The 19,812-nt window shown below is 43.9% G+C and overlaps 1 protein-coding gene across 1 annotated transcript in view; it reads left to right on the forward strand.

Moving 5' to 3' along the window:
* Positions 1-5,859: 5,859 nt before the first annotated feature.
* The window catches only part of LOC143934039 (uncharacterized), a 39,665-nt gene continuing 25,712 nt past the window's right edge, over positions 5,860-19,812 (forward strand). The window contains exon 1 of the mRNA XM_077457292.1: positions 5,860-6,169. The gene's annotated coding sequence lies outside the window, so the exon portion shown is untranslated. The remainder of the gene's footprint in view (positions 6,170-19,812) is intronic.

A 19,812-nucleotide genomic window follows, 5' to 3' on the forward strand; every position in this document is an offset into this window, starting at 1 on the left:
GTCACAAGCAGTTATGGCTGCCTTAGTAAATGAGTGTGGGATAGAGCCAGGGTCCACCACAGTTGTGTTTTTTATAACATACCACTTCTTGTTTTACCTGTTACCAAAAGCTGAACATCCCTTCCAGAGATTACAAAAAGATATATCCAGATGCATAAATCAGGATCTTGCAAGTATGTATTTTGTTTGTATGGACATGTTTTCTGGATGTCCAATGGCAAATGCTACTGCAAAGGCCACAGTAAAAAGTGTTATCAGAAGTAGTTTGTAAGTACAGAAGGCAGAATCTACAGAAAGTAACAGAGGAAATCATTTTTATATGAGAGTCCTTAGAAGTTTTGAGGTTTTATTTTTTACAACCCCTACTGTCTATAATGTAGCTGAAAAAGAAAATAAAATATAAGAAAACATTCAGGCAAAAGTTTATCAAGCCCCGAATGGGATGTTGGACTCTATCCCTATGGGATTTGGTTTGGGAGTGTGTTACTCACTTGCTTATATTTTGTCTAATCAGCTGAAGTCCTCCATTTGGATCTCACCGAGAATGTTGCTGATCTTTTAAGGTTTTTGACAAACTCATTTATGTGTTTTCTCCCCAATTCCAGATCCTAAAAGTTTATAAGGATTTAAAACTAAAGTCAGGTGACTTGTGGATTGTTAAAGAGGAAGTAAACCCTGATGAGTTTACTTCCGCTTTCATTCCCTGCAAAGGTAAAGCATAATGGACTACCATGCATCGCATAGTAGTCCATTATGTGTCACTTACCTGACACAGGAGCCAGCGATGTCACCGATGTCCCCTGTAGTCCGGCGCATCCATCTTCTCGGTGGGTCTCGCTGCTCCGCCGCTGTCATTTGGCGAAGCCGCGATGTCAGTCCCGCGCATGCGCACGGGAGCCGCCACACGCGGCATATTTGCTGTTGACGGTGCCGCGCTCAGTGCGCCTGCGCTACACAGTAGTTTCGCCATGTTGAAGTCATATTTGTATTTTGTACCTCTTCCATTTTATGTAGAATTGTCTGTGTTTACATGTGCTGATAAGTCAGCATACCAACAATTAAGCTAGAAGGCCATTCTGGCCACATGAGTGTACAGCCAGTACTCTCTAAATATGTCTTATTTGTTTTTAACATTGAAAAGTAATTTTGTAATGAAAAAGCTGCTCAGCTATTATTTTCTACACAATTAAGTTTTTGCCTCTTTGGCCAAGACTAGCTCCCCTTAAACGTGTGGAGGTTCCAGGTTAAAGCAGGTATGGTTAGTGATCAAAATATTGATCAAAAGAGAGGAGACTGTAATGGAAATTTTTAAGTTCTGTATATAATTGTATTCTATTTTATATGTATTGCACAATGCCCTCACTGTGCACATGGCACTAATAAGGTTTTCAGTACATATTTTGCATTCTTTTGAGTCCTGATTAGAATTAGCCTGCCTATGTAACGCCTCTAGTTACCATAAACCTACAATTGTAATATTAATGTGATACCTACGTAATAATGTGTATAAAAAAAACTTTATATGCATCATAATAAAGGAGAACAGTTATTAGGAAAGATGCTGAGCGTATCTTTTGTCTGTTCCCTACTGCAGTAGTTATTAATTTGGAACCACTAATCAATATGAGGCTAGGAGTTACCTATCTATATCTAAGTCAGAAACATCAACCTCAAAGAGAAAAGATAATGTAGAATCAGGATGTGCCAACACAGGAGCAGAAACAAAGGCAGCCTTGAGACTCTCAAAGGATTTAATGGACTCCGGAGACCAACTCTGTGGGTTACCGTCCTTTCTGGTCACCATAATCAGTCAGAAGCTTGACCAGAGACGAGAAGATACGAATAAATTTCTGATAATTGTTGGCAAAGCCAAGAAAATGCTGCAGAGGATGTAAACCCATGGGTTGGACCCACTGTAGGACTGCTGAAAGTTTCTCCGGGTCCATCGAAAAACCAGCAGTGGAAATGACATAACCCAGGAATTTAACCTGTTCATGATGGAATTTGCACTTTTCCAATTTACAATAGAGATTGTTCTTAGTTTCTGAAGCACACGACAGATGTGTGTGGTGACTCTCCAGGGACTTTCGAAAATATGAGGATATCGTTGAGATAAACCACCACACATAACTGCAACAAATCTGGGAGGATATAGTTAATAAATTCCTGGAAAACTGCTGGGGAGTTACAAAGGCCAAATGGCATTATGAGGTACTCATAATGGCCTGTTCTGGTATTAAATGCAGTTTTCAACTCCTCACCCTCCTTAATCCTCACAAGATTGTATGCTTCTCTCTAAATCAAGCTTTGTGAAAACCATTGCTGCCTTGAGGTTGTCAAATAATTCCGTAATCAATGGGAATGGATAAGCATTCTTAAACGTGAAAGGATTGCGACCCCTATAATCAATACAAGGTCTTAGTTCACCACTCTTCTTCTCAAGGAAACCAGCACCCGCAGGAGGCGAGGATTTGTGGATGAAACCTCAAGAGTGCGTCTGCAACATACTTCTCCATGACCTTATCCTCCAAGACTGACAAAGGGTAAACCCGGCCACGAGGGGGTATGGCACCAGGTTGAAGGTTCAATTGCACAATCATACGATCGGTGTAGAGGAAAACTACTGGCTTGAACTTTGTCAAAGACATCACTAAAATCATGGTACTCCTCCAGCAGGGAGGAGAGTGAAGAGGTGCACAGGACCTTGGCTACCTTCTGGAAGCATGTGACGACCAGGAGAGAACCTCAGCACAGAGCCAATCAAAATAGTGGTTGTGCCTCTGTAACCAACCAATAACCAGCAGAAACTTAGGTGAGGAAATAACTAGGAATGGGATTATCTCATGGTGAAGAGCCCCTATGGCCATGGACAACGGAACAGTCTCATGAGTCACATAGGCAGGCTGTAGAGGTCTCCCGTCAAGAGCCTCAATGGCAAATGGAATCACACACAGCTGCAGTGGAATCGGGTGCTTCGATACAAAGGCAGCATCAATGAACAGGCCTGCAGCCCCAGAGTCAATTAGAGCCTGTATATCGATGGACGGTATAGCCCAAGAAAGGGTAACTGGAACAAGGGGCTTATCCTTCTGGATAACTGGGGATGAAACAACTCCACCTAAGGTCTGTCCATGACCTTAAGAGTCGGGTGTTCCCTGGATGGGTAGGACAAGACTTCATAAAGTGACCTGCCTGGCCACAATAAAGGCACAATCTCTCCCTCCTCCTAAGGGCTCTCTCATCCGCAGAGAGACACATCAAGCCCAAGTGCATGGGTTCACCTTCACTGACCTTCGGGACCAGGAGGCATGGGAGGCGAGGGAGGCAAGGATGGGACTGCACAGCTTGGAGACAAATTTACAGGAGGCTTCCGCAAGCGCTCCTTAAGAGTCTTTCTCTGAGTCTGGAGTCAATGAGGATGGCAAACGTGATCAAATTCTCCAGCTCAGTGGGTATATCTCGGGCTGCTATCTCATCCTTGATGATATCTGAGAGACCATGAGAAAAAGCAGCCACGAGGGCCTCATTGTTCCAAGCAACCTCTGCTGCCAGAGTACGGTAGTCAGCAACAGTTCTCGTACTCTGTTTGATGGACATGAGGCACTTGGCAGCAGAAGCTCAGCTTGCGGGAACATCAAAAACCCTTTTAAAGGAGGCCACAAATTGAGTGTAACTCAAGACAACAGGTTTTTGCGTCTCCCATAGAGGGTTGGCTCAGGCCAAGGCTCTCTCAGAAAGCAAAGTTATCACAAAAGCTACTTTGCTTCTGTCCGTGGGAAACTCCTGGGGCAGCACCTCAAAGTATATCTCAACCTGTTTGTGAAACCCTCTGCATTGGACTGGATTGGCCCCAAATCGATAGGGGAAGTGAAGCAGAACCAGACATACCTCTTACAGAGGTAATACTAGAGGCAGGTGCCTACACAGAGACTGGAGTAGCAGTAGGGATAGCCTGCAACACAGATTGTACTGGATCTGCCACAGTGGGGGATTCCAGGTGAGCCGTGCGACCGATGAGTATTTGTAACGCCATGGCAAACTGATCCATGTGGTGATCCTGCTCATCCAATCTGGAAAAAATATTAGACAAGTGGATTGACTGCATCTTCTGAATTCATGGCCTTAACCTACCTAACCTGGTCAGAAACCATGAATCATACTGAGACAGAAGTACAGTTAAATCACACTTGCTTAATAATAAAAGTAAATAGAACAAATGTAGTCAAAACATAGCCAAAATTCGGTAACCGGAACGGATAGTCAGACAAGCCAGAAAGTCATAAAGCCAGGAATCAGCAAGCAGGATCTGGAGCCAGAAAGAATGTAATCAGTGTCCATAAGTGTCACCTCATCAGTGCGCTTCCCCATTGAAAACATCACGTATGACGAAACGCGTATAGGAGGGAACGCTGTGACGTCACCACGTGTTACGAGAGGAGGACGGGCTCTCGTTTTTTGCCACCCGGCTTGTTTTTACATGCGGAAATCGTTCGTTTTTATGTAAGTGCATTTCTATTAATTAAAAGAGCATTGAAGTTTTTTACACTATGGGAGGCTTCTTTTCTTTTTACATTATGAACGTGAAACTGGGTTACTAATAAAAATGTGGAGCGGCTTCAGTGTATGGATCGTTCGTTCCTGAGAGACAAAGTGTTTGGTGAAGGCGAGGAGCTGTCGGTGGCTTGGTACTCTAAACGCTCCTTGTGCTTTTACCATCTGGTAAGCGCACTTTTTTGTCGGTGGTGGGACACTATAGTGATAAGGAAGTGTGGAATCACTGTGGTGCGATCGTCTTCCTTCTTTGAACAGCATAAAGCTTCCATGGACTTTTCTTTATAGTTGTATGGTTTACTGATAAATATTATTTGGCGCAGCTCTCTTCCCTTATTTTCTATCTACGTTTATGTGTGTGTATCCCACAGTGGAGCAGCAGCCTTATATCTTGTGAACATTCATTTGTAATCCCCTTTTTTTGTGATCATTTGTATTTATTTTTAAGATTCATTTCTTTGATTTTTTTTGAGAAGGAAAAAAAATTTTTTTTGCTTGATATTTTTCTTCTTGCTTGATAAGTAAGGAAGAAATTTCCCTTTTTGGGGTCTCAGCGCGGTTTTATTTTCTTTTGCCATCAGTGCAGCCTATCAGTGCCGCCTCATCAGCGCCCATCAGTGAAGTAGAAAAATTACTTATTTACAAAATTTACTGACAGAAACTAAGAAAAACATTTTTTTTTCCAAATTTTTGATCTTATTTTTTATTTTATTTTTGAAAAAAATAAAAAATAAAAAAAAAACACAAGTGATTAAATACCACCAAAAGGAAGCTCTATTTGTGTGAAGAAAATGATAACAATTTCACATGGTTACAGTGTAGCATGATGACACAATTGTCATGCAAACTGTGACAACGCTGAAAAATGGCCTGGGCAGGAAGAGGGTGTAAGTGCCCGGTATTGAGGTGGTTAATGACACCCCCTGTTTGCAGATCGCAGTGTGAACTGTGAAATGGTACAAGTATTGGATCGCATAGATGAGAACACCCATGTCATCCAATTCCAGCGTGGACCAAAAAAGGGTCCTGCACCATTCTGGTTCGAACAGACATTGCATATGATCTGCACAGCAATGTGATGAGAATTACATGCAATGCCAGTGTGAGCCCAATGTTAAAAAATAAAATAAAAATTTGGCCAATTTGAGCCACAAATCTACCATATGTGAGTCTGTCCCTGGAAATCGCATTCATAAGACTGGAGCCGACAGGACCTGGAGCAGCTGTGCATAGCAACCAGTCAGCTTCTAGCTTTCATTTTCAAAACTTAACTGAACACTCTGAAGCTAGAAGCTGATTGGTTCCTATGCACAGCTGGGCCAGTGTCAGTGACTGTACACAGGAGTCATAGAGTGTGCAGAGACCGGCACTGGGGTTCCCTTCCCCCATCCAGGGACGGCCAGCATGACTCCAGCCTGTGTGTACACCATCCCACCCCGCCACCCCGCCACCCCCAGGACACGCACTGCCCGGGAACCGAAGTACGACTTCTTCTTTCCACTTGGCTTGTGTTTCCATCAGGACAGATTCCAGTGAAGCACCCTTCTCTTCCTATGTAGAATACACACTCCCCCGACCACTCTCCAGACAGCCAGCCGAGGGAGGAGGCGACAGACAGGTAAGGAACGAGGGGAGACTGGTGTGTGAGAGACAGGGAGCGACATGAGAGCCGGACACCCCGGAACACCGAGGAGGAGGAGGGGGAGGAGGGGGGCATACTGCATGGAGTATACCAGGAGGAGGCTTCACTCCATCCCCTCATTAATACAATCCATCTCCTCAGAGATCATATACAATCCTCCTCCTCATAGAGATCATATACAATCCATCTCCTCAGAGATCATATACAATCCTTCTCCTCACAGAGATCATATACAATCCTCCTCCTCATAGAGATCATATATAATCCTTCTCCTCATAGAAATCATATACAATCCTCCTCAGAGATCATATACAATCCTTCTCCCCATAGAGATCATATACAATCCTTCTCCTCATAGAGATCATATCATATACAATCTATCTCCCCATAGAGATCATATACCACCCTTCTCCTCATAGAGATCATATGCAATCCATCTCCTCATAGAGATCATATACAATCCTCCTCATAGAGATCATATATAATCCTTCTCCTCATAGAAATCATATAAAATCCATCTCCTCAGAGAGATCATATACAATCCATCTCCTCAGAGAGATCATATACAATCCATCTCCTCAGAGAGATCATATACAATCCATCTCCTCAGAGAGATCATATAGCACCCTTCTCCTCATAGAGATCATATAGCACCCTTCTCCTCATAGAGATCATATACAATCCATCTCCTCATAGAGCTCATATACAATCCTTCTCAGAGAGATCATATACAATCCATCTCCTCAGAGAGATCATATACAATCCTTCTGCTCATAGAGCTCATATACAGGTGATACTTGAAAAAATTGAATAAAATCGAGCAAAGGTTCATTTATTTCACTAATGCAAATTAAAAGGTGAAACTAGTATGCCCTGTTTCCCCAAAAATAAGACCTAGCGTGATTGTTGATGGTGGCTGCAATGTAAGCCCTACCCCCCAAATAAGCTCTATTTAAAGTCCTTGTAGGTCTTATTTTCAGGGTAGGGCTTATTTTTTGGGGAAACAGGGTAGGGATTATTTGGGAGGTAGGGCTTATATTGCAGCCATCACAGACAATCACGCTAGGTCTTATTTTCGGGGAAACAGGGTATGAGATAAACTCATTACATGCAAAGCAAGATATTTCAAGGCATGATTTGTCATAATTGGGATGGTTATGGCTTACAGCTCATGAAAACCTCAAATCCACAATCTCAGAAAATTAGAATATTACATGCAATCAATAAAACAAGGATTGTACATAGAACAATATTGGACCTCTGAAAAGTATACTCATACATATGTACTCAGTACTTGGTTTGGGCCCCTTTTGCAGCAATTCTTGCCCCAATGCAGCGTGGCATGGAAGCTGTGGCACTGCTGAGGTGTTATGGAAGACCAGGATGCTTTAATAGCGGCCTTCAGATCTTCTGCATTGTTCGGTCTCATGTCTCCCATCTTTCTCTTGGCAATGCCCCACAGATTCTCTATGGGGTTCAGGTCAGACAAGTTTTCAGGCCATCTCCTCATAGAGATCACATCATATATAATCCTTCTCCTCATAGAGATCATATATAATCCTTCTCCTCATAGAGATCACATCATATATAATCCACCTCCTCATAGAGATCATATAAAACCATTCGCCTCATAGAGATTACATCATATATGATCCTTCTCATCATAGAGATCATATAGAATCCTTCTCATAGAGATCACATCATATAGAATCCATCTCCTCATAGAGATCATATTTAATCCATCTCCTCATAGCGCTCACATCATATTTATAATCCTTCTCCTCTTAGAGAGCACACCATCTATTCTTATACAGTGCCTTGAAAAAGTATTCATACCCCTTGAAACGTCCCTCTCTAGATGTGCAAAGCTGATAGAGACATCCCCAAAAAGACTTGCAATTGTAGCGGAAGGTGGTTCTACAGAGTATTGATTCTGGGGGCTGAATACAAATGCATCCAATACTATTCAGATATTTATTTGTAAAAAAAAAGGTTGAAAACCATTTATTTTCTTTCCACTTCACAATTATGTGCCACTTTGTGTTGGTCTATCACATAAAAGCACAATAAAATACATTTACATTTTTAGTTGTAACATGACAAAAGGTGTAAAATTTCAAGGGTTATGAATACCTTTTCAAGACACTGCATGTCTTCACAGAGATCACAGCATCTCATCATATATAATTTCATATCCTCGGAAATCACAGACTATATATATATATATATATATATATATATATATATCAGTACATGGAGATCACAGTGTCTGATTTATGGGAGTGCGGTGAGATTAGGACTCTGGTACTCCCCAGGGGAGCAGTGTAGATCAGTGTTGGTTGTGCAGTGATGATAACACTACCAGAGATCACACAGGGCTCTATGTGAGTGGCTTCCCCTGCCATACAGGAGATGAGAAGATCCCCTGCACACAGTGCATTGTAGGAGGATTACTTATCTCCAGATTGTTGCCAGTGTTGTCATAGGACAGACCACACATGCTGCAATTCTCTTTCAAGGCTCATTCACAAACACAGTAGGTGTAGAAAAATGCATTGACACACAGAGCAGAATGTGCCATTGTGAATGGCACCGTGACGCACACATATGAACAATCTGTGTGTGGCAATGTGCTGCATTGCGGGGCATTTCCAGCCTTTTGAGGGGGTGTTGGACTGTGGGAGAGCTGGGCCATTTCTTTCTTTGAGAGAGACGTGGTCTGACTCTCCTGATTGCACCGACAGAGGGTATTTTAACCCTTACTGTTACACTTACCTGTTAAGGCTGAACTCTAGGAAACTTAAAAATGCTGCCTTGCAGTGGGGCTGCACCCATACTGCAATGGTTAGTCGATTATTTAGTCTAGGGGCATGGAATCTACTTGCCTGATCCTCAGTGCTGTCAGACTGGTCCCCGCAGGGCCTTCTTATCCTACGTTTCAGTGATCTTAGGTCCTGATGTCATCCAAACCAGTGAGCCCTGCATTGGACACAAAGATGCTGAGAACAGTCCATTGCCGAAGCATGGGGGAGTGCCGTCTCCTGGAGGAGCAGAGGATTAGGTAAGTAAAAGTACTTTTACTCTCCTCTACACTAAGAAAACCATTAGCCCTTGCAGTTCGGACACAGCCTGTAAGGGAGAATTTTCAGATTTCCCTGATTTGAGCTTTAAAAATGAAATTTTTACCATCGCTCCTTACAAATCGCCTCTAACCAATTATGTTAGGTAATTTTTCTGCCGTATCTGCTAAAATAAAATAAACTCGGCTAATGCCAATCATAAAATCGGATGAAAAATACAGCTTTCAGAGCGATCATAAGATAATCTGATCGTTAGTACACAGCTTTCAAGAGCCGATTACGACAATTCATGCAAAATTATCTCAAGGGACAAACACATACATTTTTCTCAGACAATACCAGAACAAATGAGTTTTGTTTAATCAGTACAATATTCGCCAAAATAATTGGAAGAGCAAGACCACGTATGCTCGGAAACAAAAGAATCCATTGCAATACAATACAACACATGACCTCATTTCCGAAGGTGTATTCTTTCGTATGAGAATTTTCATAAATTTAGTAACCTCTTCATCTTCGATATGAGACTAGCATGCAAAAAAAAAAAAAAAAAACAGATGATCATTCGATATTCTCATTGTGTGTACAAAGCTTAAAATGTTATTAAAGGCAACAGTTCTGTGCGGTGTTTTTTCACAAAGTAGGCCCGATCCTCCCATTCTGGCCCCTCCCTTCATCCAAGTGCCCCCAGAGCAACCAGTTTGCTGTGGGGGCACCCTAGCAAGCTCGCTCCTGAGCTGCTGCGCTGCAAGTCTATTCAGACACAGAGCCGCGGCTCAACCCTACCCCTTTTCTCTTGCTCGCTGGCATGCTCGATGCCATGACGCAGCCAATGGCTCCTGCTGCTGTCTCAGCCAATGAGGAGGGAGAGTTCCCAGAGAGCTCAGGCTCTGGTGCACTTCGCTGGTTTGAAATGAGGCTCAGTTGAGTGTGGGGTGGGGGAGGGGGGTGGCTGTTGCACGCAGAAGGTTTTTTACATCTGTTGCTGTCCCCTACTCTACCTTTTGTGAAGAGTCAATCCTCTTCTGGATGGATCCTGAGAAAACTCTCTGCTTGACATCCAATAAAAAGTGTCCACATCATGCAGGCAGTCATGTGGACACCTGGAGAAGGACCCTTCCAGAAGAAGACCCAACGTGGAGTGAAGGAATGGGAACCAAAAGTCATGTGACCTAATTTTTAGATAAGTAAAAGGGCTATATGGATATGTTTTATTTTAATTCCAGCGATTAGCTATAGGGTTGTGGGAAGGAGGGATTGAAGTTGGGCTTTAAATAAAGTGTAAAGTACGACTTGATTTATTACTGTAGATGCAGCCTGGCTGCTTTACAGGAATAAATCACAGGGATTCAATTGGGCATTAAAACATATTTCTTGTGTCCAGAAAAATCAAGGTCTCTGCCCAGTTGCATAGCTTGCACCTTCTGTTCGACAGCTTGCCATAGCAGACTCCTAAAAAAACAAAAACACCCTTTCCTATCTCACAATCCCTTGGTACCTTAGTTGCCTATTCTTATAAAGGGCTGTTATTAACCATACGCAAATACTTTCCAAAACATCAGTATACAAATAGGATTCTTGGGGAGCTACTGCAGTGACTAGGATGTCTGGAGGGAATTATTGGGACTGAAAGGTGTGGGGACGCAGTGGTGGATTTATTTTGATAATTTTCTGTGCATTATAAAAAGTAGTATCTCGAATAGCCCCCCCCCCCCCCATAAGGGATAATATTTTTACAATATTCATACTCTACCTTAGAATTGTAGTAAATATCTTATAGTAAACCTTTGGGGGAAAACTAATCAAAATAAAGTGGTTGTAAACCCTTACAGACCACTTTGACCTGCTGGTAAGCCTAGATTAAGGCTTACCTGCAGATCCAAGAAATATCTCCTATATCTACACGGTTTAGGAGATGTTTGCAAAAAGACAGGCACCGCTGTCTACGGCGCATGCACCATAGACAGCGGTGCACAGGCGCACTGAGCATGCCGCTGCTAACGGCAATATGCCGTTCTTGGCGGCTCCTGTGCGCATGCACTGGATTGACGTCATCATGGCTCCGGCCAATCCCAATCGCTATGATTGGCCAGAGCCACGATACCTGGAAAGAAGCTGGACGCTCCGTGGAAGAGGGGACAGCGGTGACATCGCTGGCTCCTGTGTCAGGTAAGTGACACGTTATGCGCTACTATGTGATGCATAGTAGCCCATTATGCTTTACCTTTGCAGGGAAACAAAGATGAAGTAAACCCATCAGGGTTTACTTCCTCTTTAAGAGCTATAGCAGATTGCTAATGGCTTAGGCCACATACACACTACAGTATACAACTTTTGTTGTCTGATTACCTTTATATTTACTAAAACCATGTAGTGCAAGGGCCTGTCTTATTGCACACAAAGTTAAACTCTTAAGGTTTGACCTTTATATTATATGGTTTTGGTAAATCTGAAGGAAAAAAATCTACAGAAAATTGTATAGTGTGTATCCAGCTTTACACACATCAAACGTGGCTGTTCGTGGAAAGAGGCACATCTTCCACATCCCATGTGTTCATGCCATGGCCTGCTAATGTCACTTAAGGCATCAAGCATTACAAGTGCATACTTTGCAAAGTGCTCTGTGCTTCTTTGGTGTATAAACACCTGCCCCACTCATCACCAGTGCATGGTAGACAACAGTACAGGGGATAAATCTTTTCTGTCACTCATTGGATGCTCAGCACCTTCTCTACCCATTCAGCAACTAGTGTAGACACTCTGATTTATTGTGAATACCAGCTGGTTTGTATGGAATGATAAAATTTAAGAAAGCCTGTATCTAAATTATTTTATTAAAGTGGTATAAAATAAAATCTTTCTGGCCCCCTGCAATGTAACGGCATTATGTGCTAGTATGCACTGCATACTAGCACATTATGAAAGACTTACCTGTAAAACAAAACCCTCCAGTGGTGCACTGTCACTGTCAGAGCTTCTATCTTCACCCGGTCTTCCTGACAGGTTTGTGGGCTTACCCGTTTGGTCAAATCGTGGCTGTGGTTCAGCTCCCATCTCATGCCATCCATTGAGACCACAGTGCCTTGTGATAGTGATGTCACCGGCTCCTACTGATTTGAATATCTCCTAAACGTGCACTGTTACATAGTTAGGTTGAAAAAAAGACACCAAGGCCATCCAGTTCAACCAATAAAAAAAAAAAAAAAAATAATCATACAATCTCATATACGCAATCCTATACCCATAGTTGATCCAGAGGAATGCAAAAAAAACAAAACAATAAAGCATGATGCAGTTTGCTACAGCAGGGGAAAAAATTACTTCCTGATCCTCTGAGAGGCAATTGGATATTCCCTGGACTTTACCTATAAATATTAATATCCAGTTATATTATGTACATTTAGGAAAGAATTCAGAGTCCGCCGGACAATCTGCCCGTGTGTGGGCTCCGGCGAACTTTTTCTTTCCAAAAGTCCGGCGGACTTAGAAAGAAGTTTTGACTCAAAATTGTCCGCCGGACTCGGCAGTCCGGCGGACAATCCGGCCATCTGTACGCTAGTCCGCCGGACTTTTGAAATGAACGGACTTGCCCATACACGGAGGAAAGTCCATTCATTTTGAACGCGGCTCCAGGTAGACGGGGCTAGCAAAGGAACTCAATGTCGCTGCCTTCGGCGTTTTAAAATAATTTATTGCACAACTTCCGTCTTGGGGGGGTCTTCTCGCTGGACTCCTCCGCTATCTTCTGCTAGCTCTTTTACTAGCGGAGGAGCCCGGCTTTCTTCTTCGTCGCCGCCGTCCAGGGGTCTTCTTCTGACTTTGTCGGTCTTGTCCCCCTCTTGGAGTCTTCGCGCCGGGCCCTCCCCTTTCTTCTTCTAGCTCTTTTACTAGCGGTGGCCCGGTTTTCTGTCGTCGTCGCCGCCTTCTCTTCTTCTTCTTCTTCTTCTTCTTCTTCTTCTTCTTCTCTTCTTCCTTGAGATGTTGACTCAACGCTGTCTCTGGCCGCAATGACAGGGACGCGTTGTGCAGCGACTTATATAGGGACAATGGGCGGGGTCACCGGGTGATGTCCCTGCCCCTTATGAAGTCACAGTCCTGGAGGTTCCTGGGACTGTGACATCATAAGGGGTAGGCCCATCACCCGGTGACCCCGCCCATTGTCCCTATATAATAAGTCACCACACAAAGCTTCCCTGTCATTGCGGCCAGAGACAGCGTCGAGTCAACATCTCAAGGAAGAAGAAAAGAGAAGGTGGCGACACAAGACCGGGCCACCGCTAGTAAAAGAGCTGGGAGAAGAAAGCGGAGGGCCTGGCAAGAAGACCCCAAGAGGGGGAAAAAGACCCCCGAAGTGGAAGAAGACCCCCGGACGGTGGCGGCAACGAAGAAGAAAGCCTGGCTCCTCCGCTAGTAAAAGAGCTAGCAGAAGATAGCGGAGGAGTCTGGCGAGAAGACTCCCCAAGACGGAAGAAGACCCCCGGAGCTGTGCAATAAATTATTTTAAAACCTTGTGTTGTGTTTTATTTACATTTTTTTCACCAGGTGAATGAGTAGGGGTACATTGTTCTCACATAGGGTGGGGGGCCGGTATCTGGGGACCCCCTTATTAAAGGGGGCTCCCGGATTCTGATAAGCCCCCCAACAACCAACGGCCAGGGTTGTCGGGGAGAGGCCGCAGTCCCCCCCCCCTTACCCAAAGCACCCCCCCATGTTGAGGGCACGCAGCCTGTTACGGCTCAGGAGGGGGGGTGCTCGCTCGTCCCCACCCCCTTTCCTGACCCGCCGGTTGCGTGCTCGGATAAGGGTCTGCTTTGGACTTTGGGGGGGACCCCCACGCTGTTTTTTCGGCGTAGGGCTTCCCCTTTAAGTCCATACCAGGTGACGGGGCTAGCAAGATGTCAATCTTGCCGCCGAAGGCGGTGACATTGGCTTCCTTCGCTAGTCCCGTCTACCTGGAGCCACGTTCAAAATGAACGGATTTTCCTCTGTGTGTGGGCAAGTCCGTTCATTTCAAAAGTTCGGTGGACTCCCGCCATAGTCCGGCGGTTTGTCCGCCACACCTAGTCCGCCGGAAAAGTCTGGTCGTGTGTGAGCAGGTCCGCTCATTCGGAAAGTCCGGCCGGACCTCCGCTTCAAAGTCCGGCGGTTTGTCCGCTGGATAGTCCAATAATTTGTACGTGGCATTACTGTGAAGAAGCCTTTCCGTATTTCCTCCAGACGTAAAGTGTCCCTTGTGATGACCTTAAAGCGAATAACTCGACACCAAGTTCACTATATGGACCCCTTATGCATTTTATATATGTTGATCATATCCACCTTAACCACTTCAGCCCCAGAAGAATTTACCCCTTTCCTGACCGGGCCATTTTTTGCGATACGGCACTGCGTTATTTTAACTGACAATTGCGAATTTGTGCGACGCTGTACCCTAACACAATTTTTTCCCTTTCAAGCTTTCTTTTGTTGGTATTTGATCACCTCTGCAGTTTTTATTTTTTGCGCTATAAACAAAAGAAGAGCAACAATTTTGAAAAAAACTCAATATTTTTTACTTTTTGCTATAATAAATATCCCAATTTTATTTAAAAAAAAAACATTTTTTTTTCCTCAGTTTAAGCTGATATGTTTTCTTCTATATAATTTTGGTAAAAAAATAAATCGCAATAAGCGTATATTGAGTAGTTTGCACAAAAGTTATATCGTCTACAAAATAGGGGATAGATTTTAGGCATTTATTTTTATTTTTTTACTAGTAATGACAGCTGTAGCCGAGACCCTCCTCTATAAATGTGTGGAGTTTGGAGGTCCCAGCTCCAAAGGAAAGGGGGCAAAACCGTGCCAAGCTGACCCATGTTTTGACCAAATTGGCTACTTTGCGAACTTCAGCAACCGATTTCGGGCACTTCCCATGGGTCTACGGCCACCAAAATCGGTGTGCTTGTAGAACTCAGAGTCTACTACAACTCAAAACTTAAGTTTATGATCTACTAAAACCCCCAGATCCTTCTCCACTATAGATTCCCCCAGTTGTACTCCCCCTAGTATGTATGATGCATGCATATTCTTAGCCTCCAAGTGCATAACTCAACATCAAACCTCATTTGCCACATAGTTGCACAATTAAACAGTGCATTAAGGTCAGCGTGTAAGTTGGAGAAATCCTGTAAGGACGTTCGTTATTCCACTGCATAGGTTGGTGTCATCTGCAAAGATTGAGACAGTACTTTTAATCCCAGACTCTATATAATTTATAAAGATATTAAAAAGAATGGATCCCAACACTGAACCTTGGAGTACACCACTTGATAACCTTAAATCATGGGTTGGCAACCTAAATATCCGGCCCGTCAGTGCATACACGTACATTGAATCAGGCCCTTAAGTGTAAAAAGGTTGTTGACCCCTGCCTTAGACTATTCAGGGTAAGAATCATTGACCACTACTCTCTGAATTTTGTCTTTTAGCCAGTTTTCTATCCATTTATAAACCATTTATAAACTGATCTTTTCAAGCTAAGAGATAGTAATTTTACCTACAGGTAAGCTTTATTATAAGCTTACCTGTAGGTAAAAGTTGCAAAGTGAACTTTACTACCACTATAAAAAAGTGTTTAAGAACTATAATGCGCGTACACACGACCGGACTTTCCGGCAGACTAGGTCCGCCGGTCTTCCCGAAGGACTTTCGACTGAGTTCGGACGGACAAGTCCGAACAAACGGACTTGGCCACACACAATCACACCAAAGTCCCACAGATTTGAGCGTGATGATGTACGACCGGATTAGAATAAGGAAGTTCATAGCCAGTAGCCAATAGCTGCCCAAGCGTTGTTTTTTTTCTGTCGGACTAGCATACAGACGAACGGATTTCTCGATAGGAACTGGTTTCGGCAGAAAAATTTGAAACATGTTCTATTGCTAAAGTCCATCTGATTTTTAGACAGGAAAGGTCCGATGAAGCCCACACACAATCGAATTGTCCAGCGGATTCGTTCCGTCAGACCTTTGCTTTTGAAAAAGTCCAGTGGTGTGTCTACGGCATAAGTAGGCATCAAGAGGTAACAGCACATATCTGCTTTCATCTAGTGCAGTGACAGCCAACTTGGTGTCAGTGGCAGCAATAGTAACCCCCAGCATTAGTTACAGTGGATGTAATGATAATTATATCCAGCATTGGTGTCTTTGGAAGCAGTAATAGCTATCAGCATAGGTGTCTTTGGAAGCAATAATCGCTGTCAGCCCCCAGCGTTGGTGTCATTGGATGCAATAATAGCCACCATCATTGGTATCATTAGATGCAAGAATATCCCCAAGGATTGGGGACTTTGGACGCAAATAATAACCCCCAACATAGATGTCAGTGGCAGCAATAATTGCCCACATAATTGGATGTCACTGGACACAGTACCCATTACTGGACACACAGCCTCATTCCCTACATTGGTGGTCACTGGCAATGCTATTAACCCTCCTCCTCCTCCATTGGTGCTCCGTTGCAGTGCTATTTATCACTCCCCACCCATTGCTGTTGGTCATTGGTGGTCAGTTACTTGGTCACACCCTCCCGCGCTGCTCTTTCTTTTTCTCTAAGGGCCGGTGCATACAGCGATGCGCGGCGAGGCGTCTCCGACTTGCCTCGCCGCGACCTGCACGGACCTCAGCGGCGACTTGCAGAGGACTTCTGTATAGAAGTCAATGCAAGTCGCCCCCGAAGTCGCCCCAAAGTAGTACAGGAACCTTTTTTCTGAGTCGGAGCGACTCGAGTCGCTCCTCTCAGAACGGTTCCATTGTACAGAATGGGGGCGACTTGCGGGAGCGAGGCGAGGCGAGCCGTGTCGCCTCGCCTCGCGCCGCAGTGTGAACCGGCCCTTAGCCTGGAACATTATTTGTACTATCAGAGAGAGAACACTCCGCCTGACAGTATAATCTATTTCAGTGGTGAAACACAAAGAACATTTCAGCGCTTGACATCCTGCTGCCCCAACCTAAACCCCTATGTCCAACATGCGGGCCACCATATACTGGGCGAACAAAGCCCAGCATATGGTGGCCCGCATTACTACAATAATGTACTATCCCACTCTACCTTACCACCAACATGTATAGTACATACTCAAGACATGTACCTATTGGGTGGCTGCAAACAGCATAATTGTGTTCCCACAACGCCTACTTCTGTTGCGCCAACCCCCCTACTTTTATCACAAATAATCAGTATTGAGTACATAAACGTGAATCATAACTTCCATACAGTGCTCCGAATAAACACAAATTTCTTCATGTGTTAGGCTCGGTTCACACAGGGGCGACTTGTCCAGGCGACTTCGCCGCCTGACAAGTCGCTCCCCGTTCTGTACTACGGAACCGTTCTAATAGGAGCGACTCAAGTCACTCCCACTTAGAAAAAAGGTTCCTGTACTACTTTTGCGGCGGCTTCAGGCGACTTGCATTGACTTCTATACAGAAGTCATTTTGCAAGTCGCCGCTGAGGTCGCGGCGCTGCAAGTCGTGCCGCGTACTGTGTGAACCGAGCCTCACTGTTCCTTTATATAGTGTTATATAAAAATTTTGAATATAATACACAAATAAAAATTCCTTTAAATGTCCACTATTCATGCAGTTGTGAACTGTGATTTTGTGGACACTTCCACGCTACCTTTGTCTACTATGACACTTAAAGTAGTGATTATGCACTGCTCCCCCTAAATTTAGCTGCGTGATTGAAAATGGCGCGATGCTACTCTTAAAGTTGCAATACAAAAAGAGTAAATAATAGTGGCGCACCGAAATTTCGAAAAACATATTGGCCGAAAATGGTGTTTTCGGCAGGTGGACAAAAGAAAAAAAGTACCGATAATGGAGCTGAAAAAGGGGCGGACCGTTCCACCGGGTGCCACACATGTATTATCCCTGTGCGTCTCCCCTCCCTCCTGCTGTTCTCACAAGTGTCATGAGATGCAGCCTCCCCAGTGCCTGGTAGCGCGATCTCATGCTGTATGTCAGAGATCTGAATCGCTGTGCAGCCACTGTAACGATGTCCCGCCTCCTATTGTGATAGACGGCACACTGATCCAATGCTAGGAATTAATGTGCCGTGTTTCATAGGAGGTGGGACTACGTTACAGCGGCTACATGACAATTCAAATCCAGCTCTGACACAGTGTGACATTGCATTACCAGGCACTGGTAGGCTGTACGTAATGAGCACCGGCATAGGCTGTACATGATGGACACTGGTGTGCTGCGTGTCATGGGCACTAGCGGGCTGCGTGTCATGGGCACAGGCAGGCTGCTGCATCTGATTGGCACAGACAGGCTGCTGCATCTGACTGGTAGGCTGCATCTGACAGGCACTGGTGAAGCTGCTTTGATCTCTTGTATCATGTCTGCAGTCTCTGACCATCTCCTGTATCATGTGTTCTAGAGGTACACCAAATTGAAATTTTGCCAATACTATTAGCAGCGTGTTTAAGTAGGAGATTGCATTTTTCTTGACCTTTCTTGCACCCCTAGTAAATAACATTCCTCACAAATGTGAGAATCAAAAATGAACATAACCAAATCATCCATGATGTGGGGAAAAAAGGAAAGTCTCTAGGGATATGACAGTATATATAGTTAGAACACGTCCCAAAGTGGAAACTCTTCCTTTGCTGTATATTCAAACGTTGTGGTATCTAATCACCGCCTTGCATTTGTCATCCCACCACCTTCACTACAATGTGTGGACCTAAGAATAGAGGTCGACCGATATGGGTTTTTCTCTGGCCGATGCCGATGCCGATATTTAGAAATCATGGCGGCCGATAGCCGATATATGATGCCGATTTTTTTGGGCCGATATGTTAGGCCGATTTTTATTTTATTTATTTATTTTTTTCCTTTTTTATTTATTTTTTATTTTTTAATCCCCCTTGATCTAACACACCTTTCCCACTGGGGCGTTTTTCAGGCGCTTTTGGGCTAAAAATAGCGCCTGTAAAATGCCTGCAAAATGGCTCCCCTGCAGTCTGTGTGAAAGACAGAGTGCTTTCACACTGAGGCGATGCGCTGGCAGGATCTTAAAAAAAAAAAAGTCCTGCAAGCAGCACGTTTGGAGTGGTGTATACCGCTCCTCCACCACTCCTGCCCATTGATATGAATGGGCACCACTGCCGAAGCGCATGCAATGCGATTTGGCAGCGGTGCTTCATGGGCGCATTTAACCTCTTCCTTGGCCGCTAGCTGGGTTTTATGCGCCCCACTAGCAGCCAAATAGCACCGCTAAAATGATGGTAAAGAGCCGCTAAAACTTGCGTTTTACCATCAACACCTGCCCGCTCCAGTGTGAAAGCAGTCTTCATAAGTGATACAGAAAATTTCTTACATTTAAACATTTATTAAACAAAACAAACCTCCAATCAGTTTACTTGTATGTATGATTTAGATTAAAAAAAAAAAAAAAACTATATATTAAATAAAAACAAGTAGTCAAAACTTTTGGACGAAAAAAAAAAAATGGGCTAACTTTACTGTTTTTATTTTATTTTTATTTTTTAA

This window comes from Lithobates pipiens, unplaced genomic scaffold, assembly GCF_037356315.1.
Source record: "Lithobates pipiens isolate NorthernLeopardFrog02 unplaced genomic scaffold, aLitPip1_a1.2 Scaffold_27, whole genome shotgun sequence".
Taxonomy (NCBI): Eukaryota; Metazoa; Chordata; class Amphibia; order Anura; family Ranidae; genus Lithobates; species Lithobates pipiens.